At 45.4% G+C, this 23,078-nt stretch overlaps 1 pseudogene; it reads left to right on the top strand.

Annotated features, from left to right (window-relative positions):
• The first annotated feature begins 3,604 nt into the window (after positions 1 to 3,604).
• LOC134372424 (translational activator of cytochrome c oxidase 1-like) lies at positions 3,605 to 11,378 on the top strand (annotated as a pseudogene).
• Positions 11,379 to 23,078: the final 11,700 nt, after the last annotated feature.

Raw genomic sequence — 23,078 nt, 5'->3', positions numbered from 1 at the left:
CTGTCTACATTTTTGCTGCAAGAGAAAATTTTTCTCGTGTTGATCCTGGTGTCAAAGACGTGGCAGAGGCCATGTGCCCCTCTCCTCTCTGAGCCACCATCCTGGTCTTTCATGCTCCACAGGGATCTTGCTAGTCTCCTGCTGCACTGATGCTCCCATCAATATTTCACTGTCTGCTAGTTGTTCTGGTCCTTTTCTGTGGGAGGAGCGCACACTGTGCACCTCTAGTCTGCCATCTTGCCTTGCCTCCTCTACTGGCTCTGAAACATTCTTACAGTGTTCATTTCAACCATTCTTCTTAAAGGCCCTTAGACTTATTTATTTATTAATTCAACAAATACTTATAAAGAATTTCGTGTGTGCTAGGCATGTTTTAGACACGTGGGATACAGCAGGAGGAAAACAGAAAAAGTCTTGCCCTCGTGAAACTTATGTTATTATGTAGGTTTTTGATTCTGGTTTCCTGGTAATTTTCTCTGCTTATCCAGGCAGGACTGGGTACATAATTTGTTGGCCCTGTGAAAAACGAATACACAGGGTCCCTTATCCAAAATTATTAAGAATTTCAAGATGGCGACTGCAAAGAATTAAACCAAATGTGGGACATTTCTGACCATAGAGCTCTGTGAAAGTGCACAGATTTGCATACCATGAAGACAGCTCTGTACCTGGAGATTTCCCATCCTCTTATCCAGAGCTCCATGTGGCTGCTCCAGCTTTGCAATAGCCTCTGCCTTTTGTTCTCAGTCTGCTTAGCCTGCATACCACAGGAGTGCCAATTTTTATTTTAATTGCTAATTGTTCTCTTGCTTCATTCCTTTGTTTTTTTGTTATTTTATAGTTACACATTGTAAACATTTTTAATGTCAGTCCTCAGGGCCACCACCTGGACCTGTGTGGGAGTGCTGGTGTTTTTTTTTTTGGAATTCCTCACCTCCCCACCCCCGAAGGATTTCATTTTGCACAAGAAAAGGTCTTCAGAAAGACGGAATTGTTCATGGAGTGCACCTGTTCTACACCATCTGGGCTCCAGATGGTGCTTATGTTTGATGAGTGTCTGATTCCTTGTGCAGAGTGGCTGACTTGGTAAGATGCTTTAAGACTTAAAACTACCAGGGCTGGCCTGTGGCTCACTTGGGAGAGTGCAGTGCTGACAACACCAAGGCCACGGGTTCAGATCCCTATAGAGGGGTGGCCGGTTAGCTCACTTGGCAGAGCGTGGTGCTGACAACACCAAGTCAAGGGTTAAGATCCCCTTACCAGTCAAAAACAAACAAACAAAAAATAAATAAAAAATAGAAAAGACTTGAAACTACCTCTCTTTCAAGCTATTAAAATGTAAGCAAAGTTTATCCTTCGTTGTTTAAGATTAACATTAGACCATAAAGTTAAAAATGTCAAACAATTTAAGAGCTGTTGGGCGTAATTTGTTACAACGAAGTATATTTCCTTAGGAATGGTAAAAAATGCATAGGAAAAGAAGATATTTAGAACTTGTACTTTATTATGTATGTTTAATAAAATGCACATTTCATATGTAATAAAGGAATGATTACTTATAAGGTAAATAGTCTTCATTTGGCAGAGATTCTTCATGTATGAAAACTTCTACCAGAACTCTAACAGAACATTTTACCAGTATTTTTACAATAAAATTCTTCTTATAAAAAGCTAGTGTTTATAAATCTTTTCAGGAATGCCCTTTCTTATTAAAAATAGGGTTCTGACATCAAACTGATTGTATTAAAGGCTTCTTCTTCTTCTTTTTTTTTTTTTTACATTTCAAAGTTGAAATAAAAGTGTACCGAAAGGAAGAAAAAAAAAAAAAAAAGAAAGAAAGAAAGAAAGAGAAGGTGTACCCAGGTCTCTTTACCAACTAAGAAACCAATTGCTGAGATAGAAAACATGACTTTCTATCAGCCCAAGAGCCAAAACCTGATTACTCATAATGAAGGTGATCAGCGGTGTATATAACCCAAAATAATAATCACTTATAATCCTATTGCATGTTTTGGACTATTTAGCTTTTTACCTCACATTCTTTCAGTGTTGAGCACCTACCATGTCAGACAGTGTCTGGGCCCAGGGAATACAGTCAGTCATGGATAAAACAGATAAGAGCGTCTGACTTCACAAAGCTTATATTCTGGTGTTAATTTTTTCTTAGATCTTACTCAGCAGTGGGCCCTGGTAAGAGCTTTGCCTAAATTAACTCATTTAGCCTTCTCAGCATATCTCCATTTTCAGATGAGGAAAGAAAGGTACTAAGTGGTGAAGCGATATGCCCACGGTCACCTCAAGAGCTGGGCGTGGAGTTCAGACAACCTGGCTGTTGAGCTGATGCTCTTACCTGTTGTTCTAACCATTCCAGGGCTGGCTGGCTGCTCAGGTCAGATGAACTCTTTGCCTGGAGAGGTTGGAAAGTTAAGTAGCCTTTCCATCTTTTAAAATAAGTATTTAATTAATTAATTTATTTATTTATTTTTGAGACTGGCTGGTACTGGGGATCTGAAACCTTGACCTTGGTGTGATCAGTACCACGTTCTCCCAAGTGAGCTAACCAGCCAGCCCTATTTATTTTTAAAATTATCATACAGTAAAATTGACTTCTTTTGAGGGCAGGTGGTATGGTTCCATGAATTTGACTCATATGTAAATGCACATAACTGAAACCAATCCCTGCTTAAGGCTTTCTCTTAAAAGTTTTCTCTTCCCTCCCTGTGCTCATTTATATGGCTTCTGCATGCTTAAGGGTTAAGAATCAGAACTGAGTCTCCCTCTTGTTTCTCCTGCTTTCCTAATCAACCTTTGTGAACAAAGGTATTCCAAAGAAAGACCAAGCTGATTACTAACCTATGCTCCTGCTTAAAGAAGATCGTTTTAGGCACGCACATTAGTCAAGGGTTTGAATCTGGTATTTTAATGTTCTATAGTATTTGGCTAAGATTATTGTCTTTGAGTCCCCCCCCCCCGCCCCCAGGGAATAACTCCAGCCTTGAGATAACATCAAGAACTTGAGGCTTACCAGACCGCTGTTCATCACCATCATGGAACCCTGACATCTGACTCAAGCCACCTGCTCATAGCGTGACCCCCACTCACTACCTCCTAACATGTACCTGCATTCCTTCCTTCTCTTTAAAACCCCTAAACTTTAGTCAGTGGGGGAGGGTTGACATTATTGCTCTGCACCCCCTTTCTCCCAGCCCTAATAAAATCCTTCCCAGCACAACTTTCGTCTCTCTGATTGGCTCTCGGCGGGATGAGCAACTGAACTCAATGAGATCTTTTCAGCTTGTTTATATAACTACCACCACCATCAGGATACAGAGCTGTTGCAGCAGCCACCCCCACCCCACTCCCACCCCTCACCAAAGGCCCTCTTTACAGTCACACCCACCGCTCACCTCAGTCCTCTGACAGCCACCAATCTGTTTTCATCCCTATAGTTTTGTCTTTTCTAGAATGTCATATAAATGGAATCATATATACCTTTTGAGACTGACTTCTTTCACCCAGCATAACACCTCCTCATCTTTGTTATTTTTCCTTTTCCAGAAAATTTCCTTCCTCCCATACACACCTCAATTGAGCAGTAACACCGATGCCGGAGGTAGGGCCGAGGGAGGGCTGATAGCCTCAACCCACGCAGTCCCCTTACCATGTTCTTGACTCTGCCGCAGGAAAGAATTCAAGGTCAGAGTCAGAGTAGAAAGTGAGAACAAGTTTAAGTTAACAGGTAGGAAATGCAGGTTCCACAGAGAGTGTGGCATAGCTCCAGAGACTGAGCAGGGCCCACACCAACTTTTTTTTTTTTTTTTGTCTTTTTCGTGACCGGCACTAGGCCAGTGAGTGCATGGGCCATTCCTATATAGGATCCGAACCCGCTGCGGAAGAGTCGCCGCGCTCCCAGCGCCGCACTCTCCCTAGTGCGCCACGGGCTCGGCCACACCAACTTTAACACAAAAGTATGTTCCATACGGACATCAAGTCTAACACAAAAGCAAGAAAAACATACTTGAAGCTCAGTACAAAGTGCAGGCTGGCTCCAGAGAAGGAGCAGCGCTTGCTGAAAGTACGTTCAATACAAAGTAAAATACACACACCTCAGCCAGGGAAGTGCAGCACAGGTTGCCTCCAGGAAAGTGAGTAACAACCCTGCCTTTGGCTGGATTCAGCTTTTATAGTTTCTCTATCTAATGAATATTCAATTAAGGGGTGGTTCTCAGTTATGTAACATTAGTCTTGCACATGCTCAGTGGTCTCTTCCTAGAGCATGTTCATTGGTCAGACCCTATCACATGCACCCGACATAGTCAAGAACATTCTGTTGAGCATGCCCAGCTGCTGGATTTGCATGAGCCAGCCTCTTGTGGTCTCCCTGTTGTTGCTGAAAAGAGGTCTAACTTGCAACAGTAACTTTCCTCTAGGGGAGAGCCCAGCCCGGAGGAGGGGACTGAGACCTTGGGGAGTGGTGGCAACTCAGAGGCATGTCCTGTAATCTGAGCCCAGGAAAACTGAGCAGCTCCTGTATCAACACCTTTCGGATGATTATATATTCACTATAAGCCTTCTAGTTTTTTTGTTTGTTTTTAAAATTTTTTTAAAAATTTTATTTTGTCGATATACATTTTGGCTGATTATTGCTCCCCATCACCAAAACCTCCCTCCCTTCTCCCTCCCCCCCTCCCCCCCAACAATGTCCTTTCTGTTTGCTTGTGGTATCAACTTCAAGTAATTGTGGTTGTTATATCTTCTTCTCCCCCCCCCGTTTTTTTTTTTTTTTTTTTTTTGTGTGTGTGTGTGTGTGTGTGTGTGTGTGAATTTATATATTAATTTTTAGCTCCCACCAATAAGTGAGAACATGTGGTATTTGTCTTTCTGTGCCTGACTTGTTTCACTTAATATAATTCTCTCAAGGTCCATCCATGTTGTTGCAAATGGCAGTATTTCATTCGTTTTTATAGCTGAGTAGTATTCCATTGTGTAGATGTACCACATTTTCCGTATCCACTCATCCAATGATGGACATTTGGGCTGGTTCCAACTCTTGGCTATTGTAAAGAGTGCTGCAATGAACACTGGGGAACAGGTATACCTTCGACTTGATGATTTCCATTCCTCTGGGTATATTCCCAGCAGTGGGATAGCTGGGTCATATGGTAGATCTATCTGCAGTTTGAGGAACCTCCATACCATTTTCCATAGAGGCTGCACCATTTTGCAGTCCCACCAACAATGTATGAGAGTTCCTTTTTCTCCACAACCTCACCAGCATTTATCGTTCATAGTCTTTTGGATTTTAGCCATCCTAACTGGGGTGAGATGGTATCTCAATGTGGTTTTGATTTGCATTTCCCGGATGCTGAGTGATGTTGAGCATTTTTTCATATGTCTGTTGGCCATTTGTATATCTTCCTTAGAGAAATGCCTACTTAGCTCTTTTGCCCATTTTTTAACTGGGTTGCTTGTTTTCTTCTTGTAAAGTTGTTTGAGTTCCTTATATATTAAGCCTTCTAGTTTTAAGGAAACTTATAAAGTATCTTATTTTCTAGGGCCTTTCCCAGGCATGCAGTGAGGAGTGTTGTCAGCTGTTGGTAGGTAGGTCTCAGTTTTACTGGGTATTTGTTCTGTCCCCCCCAGTATGGGCATAGAAAATGTTTCTTTGAATGACAAAAGAGGAATGAGGCTGCTTTGCCAAAGAGGATTCGCATTTCCTCCGCTTAATTGTGTCACTGAAATCTGAATACACGGAAAACACTAAAGTTCATTGTGTGTGATAAACTATTGGCTTTGGCAGCCCAAAAATCCCAGAAATCAGTTTATTTGTTGTCATAGTCTCCACCATAATTAAACAGTGTTCTACGATTTCTTTCACATTTTTGTTTTTGCTCTTCACTAAAAGATTTTAACTTTTCTGTCCCATATCTTGTTGTAGTTTTGAAGTTTTAAAAAATATTTATGAAGAATAATAATATCTCATCTAAAAATTATATTTTAAAAATAACTATAATGTGATTTATAATGTAACTCCTTGGGTAAAAATATTCAAAGAACTTTATTTCTTTTTGTATTTTTAAGGTATTAGCTGCTACTGGGCTGGCCTGTTAGCTCAGTGGGTTAGAGAACAGACTTGTAACACCAAGGTCAAGGGTTCAGATCCCTGTATCACCAGCCACCAAAAAACAAAAACAAATGAATAAAAAAAAAAACAAAAAACATATTACCTATTACTAAAACTAGTACCATCATAAGGCGGTAGTTTTGGAAACTATTTCTTACCAGATGGTCATTTTGTTTTGTTTTGTCTTGTTTTTAAACAGTTATGTAACAGAACAGTTTACCTCATAACTATTACAAATGAGTTTTTAAAATGTATGCTAGTATTTTAAATTTTATTATTAACTATAAATTCTGCAACAGGTAAATTAGTGATTTCTAACATATGTTGTAAATTTTACCCAGCTCAATTTTCAAGTGCTTCTGTACTAATCCTATTGTTACCTATTGTTACAACAAATATTGTATCAAACTGTGGATTTAAATCTTCTTGCATTAAAAAAAACTATTTGATAATAAATTAGAAAATGAAATAAGACATAAGAAAAACTAAAAAAAAAAAAAAATAGGCAAATATCAATTAAGGATAAAGCAGAAATTAAGGAATCGTTACCAGCAGACCAGGCTCTGCTTGCCCTCTCCCACTAAACAAATGATTCGAAAGCCCAAAAGTTAGTGCAAGGATTGGAAGGTTTATTCAGGTAACTGGCATCTGGGGTATGAACAAGCTAAAATCATCCTGCCCTCTGATGCTTGCTCTAGGGTTTATAAAGGGGAAGAGGTGGGAAGATAAGGTAAGGATCTTTGTTCTGCTATAAAAAAAAAGGGGGGGGAGGCTGAGGTCAGCAGATGGTCTGAATCAGGTGTCAGGGTCCCATGATGGATTGGTAACTTCAGCATCACAGAGTCTGCAGTCAGCTTCAAGCCTTTGATGTTCTCTCAGGGTCAGAGTTCTTATCTCCTAGAGAGAGCTCAAGGATAGTAACCTCAGTCAAACATCATTAGAACATAAAAATACCTGACTTGGACCCCTGATTAAAGTGGATGCCAATTTTCCTTTAAGGAAGAGGGAGAGTTTATAATCAGCTAGGTTGTCTTGCCTCTCTCTTAAATCTCTTCTTGGTTGCATTTGATTAGAGAGGTAAGAAAAACAAGAAAACTTAGTTTCAGTCCTTAATTGTAGGTGCACAGCCTCCGAAGTAAATCAGCATAAGAGGGTATGATTTTATCTACAGGCAGTCTCAGCTGTATGGTCAGTTTCTCAGTTCCTCTACTAACCTCAAGGAATTGATGATTATTAGTTCCCAAGTTAACGACTGACCGAAATTTTCTGCGTGGTCTTAGTTACCCCAAAGATGACGGTCTTTCTGGCTAGGGATCCTTTCAGAATCAGAACATAGAAAAGAAGCAGCACTGATACACAAATATTAGAGGCTGCACTTAAAATACTCAAACTGTTGGCAAGCCTAATTAGGAGAAAAGACAGAAGACACACGTTATCTGAGTCTTGAATGATAAGGGAGACGTAGCCACATATGCAGACCATATTTCAATGATAAAAAAGGTAGTATAACCTACTTTATGGTGATAAATTTGAAATGTCAGATGAGTGGTTTTCTAGGAAAGTCTGAGCAGAGAGTCTTTTGGGTGAATTTTTCAAGTATTTGAGAAACATAGTTAATAAAAATGTTCTAGAGCATTAAAAAAAGTGGAACATTAATTCTGATATCAAATCATAACACTCTTAGTGCACACCTTATGTAGGGAAATACCTCCAGTATCCCAATACTCTCCCTCCTATCCCAAGCCAGTGATATGATGGCCAGCCTTAACCTTGACCTCCCCTTGACTCCCTACTTTTGGACTGTTGTGAAATTCTATTTTCCCTCAAAGCATCTCTTCCATCAGGAACCTCCTCTACATTCCTATTGCCAAATTCCAATCATCTCTTATACGAACCCTTACAGTGGTCTCTGTTGGACCATTAGGGGTGGCTAATTAATCACAGGGTATTCCACTCAATTCAGAAGTAGATTTATGCCTTCCTCTGAAGTCACTAGCACGTAAGTCCATGTGTTCTCGACACATATGAAAGGCTTGAAAATTATTTATGAAATGGATGAGAAAATGAATGAATGAACACAAGCATAAACTTCACGTTCATAAATTGTGAACTCAACAGTCTTTATGGAAATCGTGATTTGCCTTAGTTTCTATCATGAAAGCATGAAATCATGATATGGCTTGGTTACTATCAACACCTAGTGGCAACAGGGCACAACTCCTCTAGGGCTTGTGTCTGTGCAGTCTGTATACACTGTATATATGTGCTCACAGACACATGTTCTCTTGCACCTAAGACAAGAATATAAAAGAACCACAAGATTTTCATCCAGGTGTACGTGGTTCAGCTCACTTAAACAAACCAGGATTCCATTTCTCATACAAATTAAGAGACTGGGAGGGGCCAGCTCATGGCTCACTCGGGAGATAACACCAAGGCCACGGGTTCGGATCCCTGTATGGGGATGGCTGGTTAGCTCACTTGGGAGAGTGTGGTGCTGACAACACCAAGTCAAGGGTTGAGATCCCCTTACTGGTCATCTTTAAAAAAAATAATTAAGAGGCTGGGACTAGTATATGGCTATCTCAGTTTCCTAAGCTATAAACTGGGAATGATAATACTGCTTATATCTTATGCTGTGGAGATTGAATGGATAATGATAAACTCACAAAACAATGAGAATAATGCCTAACATAGAATAATAGTTGAATAAGTTTACTATTATTAGTATGTACTCTCTTTTGTCTCAAATATTATAACTTCGAGCATAATTTTACTAATTAATTTATTGAGAAGGACATTATTTGCTGAATCTTTATTATGCATTGCCATATATATGATCTACTTCATTTTCCCAACATGAGAGACAACTTTAAGTTTATAATGGACATGTCACGTACTATTATTAAATCATATTCATTGCATCAAAAAGGATGCTCAACTTGGTGTTAATATGTTATTTAAAATATCTAATAATTCATTTCCCTTTTAAGGAGAGTGCAGAAGGAAAATGGCGTCTTTCTGGAAATCTTATCTGGTTAGATTTTAATAGCACGTTTTTTCTTTTCTTTTCCTTCCTTCCTCCTTCCTTCATTTCTTGCTATTACCTTGTATTTATTGTAGGTGCTGCTAGTTTTCCATGGAAAATGTTGACGTATCACCTTTCAAATGCATTTGTTTGTAAAGTGAATCTTTTAAAAGAAAAACTGTAACAGTTTTTAGACAATATGGAAAAAAAATTGTGGTGGTGGTACTGGGGTGTCTAATGTCACCTCTACCCCAGGGTGATGGAGACGGAGATGCAAAGGATTACTCAAAGCCCATGTCTCCTGAGCAGTGAGAAGCCCAGAAGGGGTTAATTCCAGGAGACGGCTTCTTCAAGAGAGAAGCATTCCCTGGAGAAAAACCCCAAACTAGGTTTTCTCTTAGTTTTATTGTCCAGCCAAGAAAGTTACAGAAAAGAACACAGGTGGTTAATCAGTCATAGTGAAAACATAAACTGGCTACATAACAATTTTCATGAAAGCAGGTGCAACTTAAAAATAGTTTAAGCAATTTACCATCAGAGGAGTCATAAAACTAAGCTATGTGACATACAAAAGAACCAATGAGATAATCGTTATGGCAACCCTTAGTTTCCTAGGAAACTTAGAGAAGCAGTTGAAGGTGAAATGTGGAACCAGCCACTAATTGGCAGAGTAGCCTTGACGCTTTCAGTACACATATTTTCCCATAATTAGGTTTAGCTGCACCAGGGCATCTGCCCTTACAGCAAGCACTTTTGCTGTGTTACAATTTTCATATCCACACCAGAGACTTTTCAGTCCTGTGAACATTTTCTGTTTTTCCCCAAACTTAGCATTTCTATGTGCAATACTAAAAGGTTAGATTATTCCTCAAACTGCAAGGCTTTGGCCTTGCTAAAACTATGGGGCTGTGGCCCCACTATGCTACAGCCTAAACTAAAGGGCTTTGGCCCTACTAACAGCTAAGGACTGTTGTCCTACTAAGATAATGACCCTACTAAGCTAACGCCTGATCTAAGGACTGTTGTCCTTCTAATGTAAGGGCTGTGGGCCTACTAGGCTAAAAGTCAAGACCCTGTGAAATACATGTGCTTTATTAATGTTAGTACCCTCCACAGTCTAACATGTGGGGGACGCTTGACTTAACCTGGGGAAGAACCCAGGTTAGGAAGGCAACCCCAGACCAGAGCCTCAATACTGTTGGAAACAGAGAGATTCATTTGTACCTCCTGGCTGCCTCAGGGACGGTGCGAGGTCATCTGTGGTCAGCCTTCCCTGAGCAGGCAGACAGACCTGAGCCTTTGGGTCTCTGGACTTGCACATTCCAGCAGCAGGTGAGTGGTTGACCTTGGCTGCTATAATTTGTAGTTTGCAGCCCAGGGTCAGAGCTGAGGGTGTCTTGGTAGGCATCCGCTCCAGGTGCCCCCTGCTCCAGCCTCCCAGCCTGAGCCCCTGGGCTACAGCTAAATTCTGGCTAGATTCAGTGCCTTATCGTGGCAGCCTTTGCAGGGCACAAGTAGTTGAAGGTCCGGCACATCAAGGGTCCCAAGGACACCAAAAAGAGTCATATCTACTCTAAGCTCTTTCTGAGCCTCCACCTGGCAGTTAAAGAGGGAGACCCCAACCCTGAGCTCAACAGAAATCTGGCCAGTGTCTTACAGGTGTGTCGCAGGAAGCACCTGCCCAAGTCAACTGAGACAGCCCTGAAAACGGAGAGAACCAGACCTTTATTTGCTGTTAGAGGGTCGAGGCCCGGGTGAGTCTTCTCTGCTTGTTGGTGGCGTTATGGAACAGTGGATCCAAGTGCCATCCGGACATAAGACATCTCCTGAACAATATTAGGGGACAAGAGGTGACAGCTGAAGGAGTTGGTCAGTCCTTTGACAAAAAAACAGGAGGTCGTGATCAGAGTGGAAACAAGAGATCTGTTCATCTAAAGCGCACCCTGGAGCTAGCAATAGAAGTAGAAGGTGAAGATGTCGAGGAAACTGAAAACAGAAGAAAAGACCATTTAAAAATGTGTTTGTGATGTCTCTTCACTGCGTCAAGGGAGGAAGAAGCTGGACCCCCTGAGCTTGCATTCTGTGTCCTGTCGGCTAGAGTTCAGCCCCAACTCCACCCGACGCAAAGGTGCGCTGGTTAAGCAACACCTGGAGTGTACTGCTCATCTCATCCAGGCTCTCAGCAACCATGCGGACATGATCCAGGTCTGTGATCACATGGGGTAACCAGGCGGTATGTCCCCCCACCCACAGGTCCTTCCTAGGCCAGTGGCAATCCGTCCTGGAGCACAGGCTTCTGCAGCATCCTCTGAGACTGAAGCAGGTGGGGACCCCAGCAGGTTAGGAGGCATAAGAAAGACCAGGACCTTCAGCTTTGAGTCCAAGGGAACCCCCACACTTTCCTGGGACCTCCAGCCGTGACGGTGTCTCAGAACCCTCCTGGATGAGTCACCTCACCCCAAACGTCCTCCTGGATGCAGGGTGGGGCCCTTCAGCTGGGTCAGACTCTGATCTCAGGAAGATGTCCCTTGTGGGTATTGTAGGTTCCCCAAGGCCCCATGTACTAGAAACTGCTCTTAAACGATAGCAGTGATCAATTTGGGGGGGAAATAAAGAATACTTGAAAATTGCTTAGTAGATTTTAAGTGTTCTCACCACACACAAAAAATAGGTATGTGAGGTAATATATATGTTAATTAGCTAGATTTAGTCATTCCACAATATATACACATATCAAAACATTACGTTGTACACCACAAGTAAATAAATTTTACTTATCAAATTAATAAATAAAACAAACAACAACAACAAAAAACCTAACCAAAAAACCTCCTACTTTATTCTACTTTGTTATTTGGCTTCCATCACCACCTAGTGGCAACTGGTAGCAAGAACACAGAAATTTACAGTCAAGGGCTCACACATGTAAGGCAGATAATAAAATAAGGGAAGGAAGCATTTGTGTCCTCTGAAATGCAGAGTTATTGTTTTCTCATAAAGTGCACAGATATGGAAGTCTTAGAAAAATGCAAACATCCCAGTGGGCTTTTTAATTCATCTCCTTATGTGGATGACTAGTATTTCCTTGCACAATGAAAGAAATTTATAGCCACTTTATTACTTTGAGCAGGGGTCCCCGGGGTAAGGTTTCCTGATCTCCTAAACCAGAGACTCTAGGTTGGAGGTGGGGCAGCACACTGCTTTCACAAGCCTCCTGCATGGGATGCAAGTTTGAGATTCACTGATTTAGAGCAGGGATTCTGAACCAGAGGTAATTCTTTCCCCCAGGAGACATTTGGCAATGTCTGGAGACATTTTTGATTGTCACAACTGGGCGAGAGGCTGCTACTAGAATCTACTGGATGAGGTCAGAGATATTTCTCAACACCCTACAATGCACAAGACAGCCCCTAACACCAGGAATTATCCAACCCCAAATGTCAAGGGTGCTGAGGCTGAGTAGCCCTAATTTAGGGTGATAGTTGAGGGACAGAACACTAGCAAAGTCACAAGCACTCCTACAGGATCAGGACTGTGCTCAATATTTAAGTCCAGCTTTGACAGTTCTAGAAGCTGGAAGGAATTTGAGTATCACTCTGAGCAAATCAAATATCTGTATGAGAGGAGAGGTGGGTTGGGGAGGGATGAGGATATTTAGAAATTTTCCTAGTCCAGGAGATGAAGATGATAGCTTGGTTTTCAACGATGGCAGAAGAGATGGAGTGACATGGACAGGTTGATGGGCACCAAGTGTCAGAACCCGGTGACAGATGGGATGAAGGAGTGAGGGGGGAAAAAATTTAGGGCAACCCGTTGGCTTCTGGTCAATGTAAGCAGGTGTATAATGGTGACTTTTGTGGAGATGGGCAACTCTGGAAGGTGAGCTGATGTGGCAGAAGATGTTACGAGCTTGGTTTGCGGCAGGTTGGGGCATTTCTTCTGAAACATCGAGTAACTAGGTTTTTATGGACTGAATTGTGTCCCCTTCTCCCTCAAATTTGTGTGCTGAAGGCCTAGTCCCCAATACCTCAGGATATGACTGTATTTGAATATAGGGCCTTGTGATATTGTGAAAATATATACTTGGTCTTTATTCCCATCTCCTGACATACAACTCCTAAAATTCTTAAGACTCTCCAAAGTGATGAGTCTTTTTGTATGCTAATGACGGCTGGCAGACCCTTCAGGAAGGGAGCTGGTCACAGGAAAAACCAAGGCACGACTTTCAGTCCCACCCTCCAACCTTGCGGTGGGAGAAGGACTGAAGGTTAAGCTAATCACCAATAGCCAATGATTTAATCAGTCACGCCTATGTAATAAAGGTTCCATAAAAACCGAAGAGAACTGGGTTTGAAGAGCTTCTGGATAGCTGAACACGTGCAGGTTCCTAGAGGGTGGTGTGCCCAGGGAGGGCATAGAAGCTTCATGCTCTTTCTTCCATACCTTGCCCTGTGCATCTCTTCATCTGTTCCTTTATAATATCTTTTGTAATAAACCAGTAAATGTAAGTATTTTCCTGAGTTCTGTGAGCCACTCAGCAAATTAATCAAACTGAAGGAGGGGATTGTGGGAACCCCAATTTATAGCCAGTTGGTCAGAAGCAAAGATAAAACAACATGCAGCTTGTGATGGGCATTAGAAGAAGGGGGAGGAGCACTCTTGGGGACCAAACCCTCAAACTGTGGGACCTGACGCTATCTCCAGGTTGAACTGAATTAGAGGACACCTCACTGGTGTTCACTGGAGAATTTCTTGCTTGCTGGTGGGGAGAAAATCCCCACACATGTGGTCACAGAAGTCAGAAGTCAGTCTTCTTAGCTGGTAAGTGTGCAGTGAGAACAAAGGAAAGACAGTGTGTGTTTTTCCCACTCATTCAGGCCTTTAAAGCAGTAATTAAGGTAAAATAAGGTGGGCCCTCATCCAATATGACTACTGTCTTTATAAGAAGGGGAGATTAAGACACAGACACATACAGAGGGACAACCGTGTGAAGACACAGGGAGAGGACTGCCATCTACAAGCCAGGGAGAGACCACAAGAAGAATCTACCCTGTTGACACCTTGATCTCAGACTTCCAGCCTCCAGAACTGTGAGAAGATAATTTCTGTTGCTTAAGACACCCAGTCTGTGGCATTCTGTTATAGCAGCCCGAGCAAACTGATTCGAGTATACAAGGAAAATTTTGTGGGAAAATAGAAAGACAATATAAATCTTTCCATGAACTTTTTGAAGTACAATTGTATTTATATAGTAAGTGGTGAGACTGCCCAGCTTGACTCCTAAACCCCATTTGTGTAACCACTATGCTCCACCCAAACACTCAGAAACCAGAGGGAAAAAGCCACCAGAGAGAAGATAAATATCTTAATAACAGATGCTGTTTATTGAGCATCTATAATTTAATCTTTATAAAATCTTCGTGTGGCAAAAATGATTAATGATTACCTGGTTATGTATGAGTACCTAGAAACTTGGTTGACAATGTCTGTCCTCTGACTGGGAGTCAAATAATGCATTTGGGTTAGGTAGGGAAGGGAAGTTCACACACACAAAAATGATAGAAAACTCCAAGAATCTAAGTAAATTGTGGTACATTCACACCACAGAATATATAACAATAAAAACAACAAATACACACAACAATATAGATGAGTGTTGCAGACACAATGTTGAGTAAAAGAAACCAGACTCAATAAAAGAATAATTCTATTTAAGTAAAAGAGAAAAATAGGTAAAAACAGATCTAAGCTGTTGAGAGCCAGGATAGTGGTTACATTGGGAGTGGAAATGAAGCAGGAATTCTGGACAACTGGAGATGTTCTATTTCTTGGGTTGGGTGGCTACGGTTTGTAAAATGCATCAAGCTCTATGCTTATGACTAAGCTGTTATGTATGTATATGATGTTTCAATTAAAAGTTTATATCGGCCGGCCCCGTGGCTCACTCGGAAGAGTGCGGTGCTGGTAGCGCCAAGGCCGCGGGTTCGGATTGAAAGACCCCTGGAGTAGGCGGTCAGTCGGTCTGGAGACCCTCCCAAGGAACAGCGAGACCACGAGGACGGATGCAAATAGCAAGAGGTTTATTGATCACACGGGTACCCGGGCGACTCAGTCTTTTGGAAGACTGGCGCGCCGAGTAGAGCTCCTGGGTCCTTTTTATAGCAAAAAGCGCGGGTACAGAAGCGAGAAGCGAGTTTAATTGGTCAGTTCAAATAAGCGCGGGTACAGAAGCGAGAAGCGAGTTTAATTGGTTAGTTTGAATCAAGCCAGGGGTGAACTTCGGTCAAGTGGGAGTCCTTGAAACAGCTGAGGGGCACTCTTGAAACTGGTGGGAGTCCTTGAAACAGCTGAGGGGCACCCTGGAAACTGGTGGGAGTCCTTGAAACAGCTGAGGGGCACCCTGGAAACTGTTGTCGATTTATCTAGTTCTGCCCTTGGCCTCGGGCGGAGGCCCAGGTGCATGACCACAGATATCCTGTTCGTTATCTGGTCTCAACCTCAGGCTGTACTTTTCCTATGCTAGGGACTTTTAACCAGGGTAATGTTTTGTGCCTTGCAAAATGGCGTTGCTACGGCTAGCTTAAAAAGTTCCTTCTTCATTCCCCCATTTCTTTTGTGGATAGCTCTAATCTTAGAGCGGAGTTAAAAGTTATTTTCATTATCTATAGTCTGATATTTTTGTCTAAGAACCAGGACCTTAATTGTACTTATTCTATCATTGATGAATTGGACTAACCTGTTGATGACACAGGGCCCCAGAATGAGCAACAGAAGAAGGAGTACTAGGGGCCCGATGATGGTTGATAGTGGGGTAGTGAACCAAGGGGAGCTATTGAACCATCCTTCATAGTAGGGGGGGCTTATGGCCAGACAGAGCCAGCAATGTTCTGTGGCGTTTGGGTTGGTGGCATTTAGAGCTAGGAAGGCCCCCTGTACAAGACCAAAGAGCCTGTCACCCGTGGTGGGGGGTAGAGTGCCTGGTGATAGGAGGCTCTGTGTAGCAGTGCTCCTTTGTGCCGCGGGGGGTTGCCTGCTAGTCATTGGGAACAGCTTGTTGCTAGGAGGTCCCTGTTCTGCAAGGACGGGGTCGGGGCCCACTGCCACAGTTGGCATATTGGTGATATCTAGGCGAATGGTGAACAGTACACCTGGATCGTTTCCCGTCAAATAGAACCTCAGTCCCCAGGTTCTTCCTTGTGCCCAATCTCTGGAATTTTTTCCTTTCTCTGTGAATTTTATTTTAAGGGGGTTACACCAGCCGGTGTTGTCACAGTTTTTACTGCTATCGTTACGTTCTACAGTTATGAGGTCCCATGAGGAACTAGGTCCCCAGTAGACTGTCCCCGTTGTTTCACAACCCCATTCTTTGCAATATAGAGATTCTAGCCCTCCGCACCTTCTAGCTTCTGAAAGGGTCCGGCCATCCCGGGGGCACACGTAGAAGGGGGAAGCGGCAAGCCTGTTTCTAGCTCGGGGATAGCTGCACCCTGGGACCCCCCAGGTGATCTGATTATAAGCTTTTGTATAGTCTGAATCAGGGGGTCTGATCTGGGCCGAGCCCGATGCTATGTATCCCGGGATATCCCAGGTCTCAATACCCGCCGCCAGGGCACATACATCAGGTTTAAGATCGGGCCACCAAGTCCAAGGCGGCTGGGTAGCCTGTTTGGTCCAGACAACTTCTCCAGTTTGGGACAGTACCTTCCAGGTGAGGATCACAGGCCGGTGGGGGTTCTTACCCGGTGGACTCATCTTTCCGCCGCCGAATACGCAGCTTAAGAGGATGATCAGTCCTTTCCAGCTCCCAGGTCTCGTTTGGTGCCGGGGGTGGTGCAGGCTTGAGATGGGAAGCATGGACCCAGGCAGCGATGCCATCAACTTTTACTGCGGTCGGGGTGGTCAGCAATACCAGATACGGGCCTTTCCACCGAGGCTCAAGGTTGCTGGGTCGATGGCGTCTGACCAGCACTCGGTCTCCGACCTGGAACGGGTGGGGGACAGCTATGGTACCTGGCTGATATGTCTCTTTGATCTGGTCCCAAATCTGGGTCTTCACAACTTCTAGAGCCTTTAAGTGGGTAAATAAGACAGGGAGAAAATTATCATCGGGACCCAGTGTTTCTCCCAACTCAAGTATGGGGGGGGTCCCCCGTAGAGGATTTCATAGGGAGTTAGACCGAACTGGCCAGGGGTATTCCTGGCTCTGAACAGCGCTAAGGGAAGGAGGGCCACCCAGTCTTTTCCACCGGTCTCTAAGGCCAATTTAGTTAAGGTCTCTTTGATGGTTCTATTCATTCTCTCTACTTGACCTGAGCTCTGGGGCCTATACGCACAATGTAACTTCCAATTTATCCCCAGTTGTGTGGCCAGTCCCTGGCTTACCTGAGCAACAAAGGCTGGGCCATTATCTGACCCGATCACCTTAGGGATCCCGAAACGGGGCAGGATTTCTTCTAGTATCTTTTTACATACAGTCAGGGCCGTTTCCGTTTTGGTAGGAAAAGCTTCTACCCATCCAGAGAAAGTATCTACAAATACTAGCAGATACTTGTTCCCATACCGGCCAGGCTTTACCTCTGTAAAGTCTACTTCCCAGTATACGCCGGGTCGATCTCCCCGTTGTCTTTTTCCGGTCTCTCGGTAGGTGGTAGCCGCATTAGTCATGGCGCAAGCTGGACACCGATTGGCGACTTCTTGAACAGTGGACCGGAGGTTCGGGATGGAGAGGCTGGTGCGGCTTGCCAGTTGAAGGAGCTTTTCTGGTCCTAAGTGTGTTAGCTGGTGTAACCGCTGAATGAATTCCTTTCCCTGGTCAGGAGTGAGCTCTCCTGGCCTGGTCTTAGCTTGAGCAGGCTCGATTGGCTCTTGAAGCTTTATAGTTTCTGCTAGCACCCTGACCGACAGGGCGGCTTGTTTTGCAGCCTCGTCGGCCCTCCGGTTCCCGGCCGCCACAGGGTTATTTCCTCTCTGGTGGCCCGGGCAGTGGATAATGGCGACCTGCTTAGGGAGGTGAATGGCCTCTAGCAGAGCCAGAATTTCTTGTTTATTTTTAATGTCTTTTCCAGCAGAAGTGAGCAGTCCCCTCTGTTTATATATTGCCCCATGAATGTGAGCAGTGGCAAAAGCATACCTGCTGTCCGTGTAGATATTGATGTTTTTTCCTTCGGCTAGGCGTAATGCCTGCGTCAAGGCGATTAGCTCGGCCTTCTGGGCTGATGTCCCTTCTGGCAGGCTGCTTGCCCATACCGTCCGTTTGCCATCTACGATGGCGGCCCCTGCTTTCTTCTTACCTTCCGCAATGAAGCTGCTACCGTCTGTATACCAGGCAGGCACTCCGGGCAATGGCTGGTCCTTCAGGTCCCGTCGAGTCCCAGCTTCTTCAGCAAGGATTTCTGAGCATTGGTGTACTGGGGTGGATTCTGACTCGACTGGTAGTAGGGTAGCTGGGTTCAGGACAGCAGGGGGCGCGAAAGATATTCTTTCGTTTAGCAGCAAACTCTGGTAATGAGTCATTCTGGCATTGGTCATCCACCGATTGGGGGGCTGCCGCACGATACTTTCGAGGCTGTGGGAAGCAATCACAGTCACATTTTGCCCCAAGGTTAACTTATCAGCGTCTTTGAGGAGGAGTGCCACTGCAGCAACCGCTTTTAGGCAGGTTGGCCACCCACTGGCCACTGGATCCAGTTTTTTTGATAGATAAGCTACTGGCCGTCGCCATGGTCCTAGGGTCTGAGTAAGCACTCCTCGGGCTACACCGGCTCTTTCATCTACGTACAGAGTAAATGATTTGGTGAGGTCTGGGAGAGCCAAGGCGGGGGCAGACAGCAAGGCTTTTTTTATGTGGTCAAAAGCCTTTTGATGCTCCTCAGTCCAGGTAAAAGGAATGTTTTCCCTTGTCAGGGGGTACAAGGGTGCAGCCAGGGAAGCAAACCCAGGAATCCAGAGCCTGCAGAATCCGGCAGTACCCAGAAATTCGCGGACCTGCCTGGGGGTTGTGGGAGTAGGGATCTTCATAACTGTAGCTTTCCGGGCCGGGGTCAGCCATCTTTTTCCCTCCTTGAGCAGGTACCCCAAATAGGTGACCTCTTTCTGGCATAACTGGGCCTTTTCAGCTGATACCCGGTACCCCAACTTACTCAGTTCCTGCAAGAGCTTCTGTGTCCCTCTTTTGCAGCCTTCATATGTGGGAGCTGCCACTAGGAGGTCGTCCACATATTGGAGTAATATGACCTGTGGGTTGAGAGCCCTAAAAGGAGCTAAATCTCGGTGGAGGGCCTCATCGAAGAGAGTGGGAGAATTTTTGAACCCCTGTGGCAGCCGTGTCCAGGTCAGCTGACCTGTGTTACCTTTTTCTGGGTCTCTCCACTCGAACGCGAACAGTGGCTGGCTGTTGGGGTGTAGTCTGAGGCAAAAAAAGGCATCCTTGAGATCCAGGACTGAGTACCAAGTGTGACTAGGCGGAAGGGAACTCAGGAGGCTGTATGGATTTGGGACCGTGGGATGAATGTCTTGCACCCTTTTGTTAATTTCTCTCAAGTCTTGGACTGGCCGATAGTCATTGGTCCCTGGCTTTTTTACTGGTAGCAGAGGGGTGTTCCAGGGCGATTGGCAGGGCACTAAGACCCCTAGGTCTAAGAACCTTTGGATGTGGGGTCTGATGCCTTCCCGGGCTTCTTTAGTCATTGGATACTGTCGGACGGCCACCGGTGAGGCACCTGATTTCAGCTCTACTACTACTGGTGGGACGTTATTGGCCAGTCCCATACCTGTCTTTTCTGCCCATACGGTGGGAAAAAGTTGGAGCCAGGATGGGTCGATGGAGGGAGAGGCCGGCTTTTCATACAGCCGGTATTCTTCTTCTAGGTTTAGGACCAGGCACATGGTAGAGTGATCTCCCCATGTTACTTGTGGGCCCTCTGTGGAAAACTGGATTTGAGCCTTTAGTTTGGTCAGGATGTCCCGGCCCAACAGAGGAGCAGGGCACTCAGGTATGACCAAAAAGGAATGGGTCACTTGCCTATGTCCGACCCTTAAAAGTCTCTGAGTGGTCCAGGGGTAGACTTTGCTGCCGGTCGCTCCTACTACGACTGTCCGCCTGGACCCTACCTTCCCCATGGGTTGGGTCAGCACCGAATGTTCAGCCCCGGTATCGACCAGAAACTCGATGGGGGTCCCCTCCACTGTCAATGTTACCCTAGGTTCGGGGAGGGGGTCCGAACCTTGACTCCCCTAGTCGTCTAGGGATAGAACCCTAGCTTTTTTGTCGTTTTTCTTTTTTCGGGGGCATTCCCTTGCCCAGTGGCCTTTCTCTTTGCAGTAGGCGCACTGGTCCCTGTCGAGAGGAGGCCTTTTGTCCCTAGGTGTCGGTCTTGCCCGGTTGCTCAGGGTCCCTTTCTGCTTATCTGTAAACCTTTTATCACTTACTACTGTGGCCAAAATCCTAGTTAAATTTTTTTTTTCTTGGCGTTTATCACGCCGTCTCTCTCTCTCTTCTGTCTCTTTTTTTCTCTTTCCTGTCTTTCTTCTTCTGTTTCTCTCTTGTGGTACACCTTTTCTGCCTCCTTTACTAAGTCTTGTAAGGAAAAGTCTTGGAGCCCCTCTAGTCTTTGTAACCTTTTTTTAATGTCTGGGGCTGACTGGCCGATAAAGGCCATGGCAACTGCCGCCTGCTGTCCCTCAGAAGAGGGGTCAAACGGAGTGTATCTCCTATATGCCTCCATCAGGCGTTCCAAGAAAACCGAGGGGGGTTCTACTGGTCCCTGCAAGATCTCTCTTACCTTAGCCAAATTGGTGGGGCGCCGGGCTGCCCCTTTGAGACCTGCCACTAGAGTCCGGCGGTAGACCAGAAGACGCTCCCTACCTTCGGCCGTGTTGTAATCCCATTGAGGTCGATTGAGGGGGAAAGCCTCATTAATGAGGTTCTCGAGTTGTGTAGGGGCCCCGTTATCCCCGAGAACGTTCTTGCGGGCCTCCAGAAGAATCCTTTCTCGCTCTTCAGTGGTGAAGAGGATCTGGAGTAGCTGTTGGCAATCGTCCCAAGTGGGCTGGTGAGAGAACATAAGGGACTCAAGAAGTCCCGTGAGTCCTGCTGGTTTTTCAGAAAAAGAAGGATGGTTAGACTTCCAATTGTAAAGATCTGCTGAGGAAAAAGGCCAATACTGCAAAGGGACCAAGCCATTTGGCTCGGCTGGGGGCCCTATGGCTCGGAGGGGCAAAGCTACGGTGGAGTCAGGACCCGAGTCGCCTCTCGGACTGCGAGGTTGGCGGCTCCTAGTCCCCGCAGCCGGTCCCTCAGGGTTGGGGTCACTGGGTGCTCGTCCTGGTGCCGATCTGTTTGGTTGAGGGGCCAGAGGGGGCAGCGGAGCCGCCGGGTAAGGTGGGGGTTCAGAGAGGGAAAATAGGTCATCTGGTGTCGGGAGGACGGGGGGTTGGGGAGGGGCGGAAGGCTTCCTTGTAGGTGGCCTTTGAGTATTTTCTGATCCCGAAACAACAGCGACTTTGCTGGAGGGTGGCACCCAGGGAGGGGGATTCTGGGCGAGGTCTTGCCATACCACGACATATGCAACCTGGTCCGGGTGTCCTCCGATCTCCTGGAAAACAATCTTTTTAACTGCAAAAATGACAGAAAGGTCAAAGGTTCCCTCTGGCGGCCAACCTACGCCGAATGTGGGCCACTCAGACGAACAGAAAGTCTGCCATTTTCCTTTTTTGATCTCCATGGACAGATTGTGAGCCCTGGCTTTGACATCTTTCCAATGATCTAGAGTAAGGGAGAGAGGCGTAAGGGCACCTTGCCCCATCTCGAAAATTTCCAATAGGGGAACGACGACGCAAAGACCTATCACAACTAAGACAAAAAGAAACCAGAAACGGCGACGAGACCGAGTGCCGTAGAAATAGAAAAAAGAGTCCGATGGCAGAGCGCGCCTCCCGAGACGCGGTGAGACCAAAACACAATAATCCTCTGCCAAGGGGTCCACCAGGCGTCCCTGGTCCTCCCCTGATCCTGGGACGTCTCCCAGGATTGCCGGGTGGCGAGCCCCCGAACACGTCTGTTCGCTACCCGCACTTCGCTCCCAGAGCGACTAACCCGGAACAAACTGAAACCAAAATGCGCGCACTCAGAAAGACAGTCAGAGTCACAGGATTAGACACAGAAACGAGACACAGAAACGAGACACAGAACGACTGCTGGCCAGCTTACCTCCCGTTGGTGGGTCGGTGGTCCCTGGGTGGGGGTCTCAGATCCCGGACGAGCCCCCAAATGAAAGACCCCTGGAGTAGGCGGTCAGTCGGTCTGGAGACCCTCCCAAGGAACAGCGAGACCACGAGGACGGATGCAAATAGCAAGAGGTTTATTGATCACACGGGTACCCGGGCGACTCAGTCTTTTGGAAGACTGGCGCGCCGAGTAGAGCTCCTGGGTCCTTTTTATAGCAAAAAGCGCGGGTACAGAAGCGAGAAGCGAGTTTAATTGGTCAGTTCAAATAAGCGCGGGTACAGAAGCGAGAAGCGAGTTTAATTGGTTAGTTTGAATCAAGCCAGGGGTGAACTTCGGTCAAGTGGGAGTCCTTGAAACAGCTGAGGGGCACTCTTGAAACTGGTGGGAGTCCTTGAAACAGCTGAGGGGCACCCTGGAAACTGGTGGGAGTCCTTGAAACAGCTGAGGGGCACCCTGGAAACTGTTGTCGATTTATCTAGTTCTGCCCTTGGCCTCGGGCGGAGGCCCAGGTGCATGACCACAGATATCCTGTTCGTTATCTGGTCTCAACCTCAGGCTGTACTTTTCCTATGCTAGGGACTTTTAACCAGGGTAATGTTTTGTGCCTTGCAAAATGGCGTTGCTACGGCTAGCTTAAAAAGTTCCTTCTTCAGGATCCTATATAGGGATGGCCAGTGTGCTCACTGGCTGAGCGCGGTGCG

Source organism: Cynocephalus volans, chromosome 3 (assembly GCF_027409185.1).
Source record: "Cynocephalus volans isolate mCynVol1 chromosome 3, mCynVol1.pri, whole genome shotgun sequence".
Taxonomy (NCBI): domain Eukaryota; kingdom Metazoa; phylum Chordata; class Mammalia; order Dermoptera; family Cynocephalidae; genus Cynocephalus; species Cynocephalus volans.
Note: the sequence above shows the minus strand (reverse complement) of the source record. Positions and strands in the feature narration are given on the sequence as shown.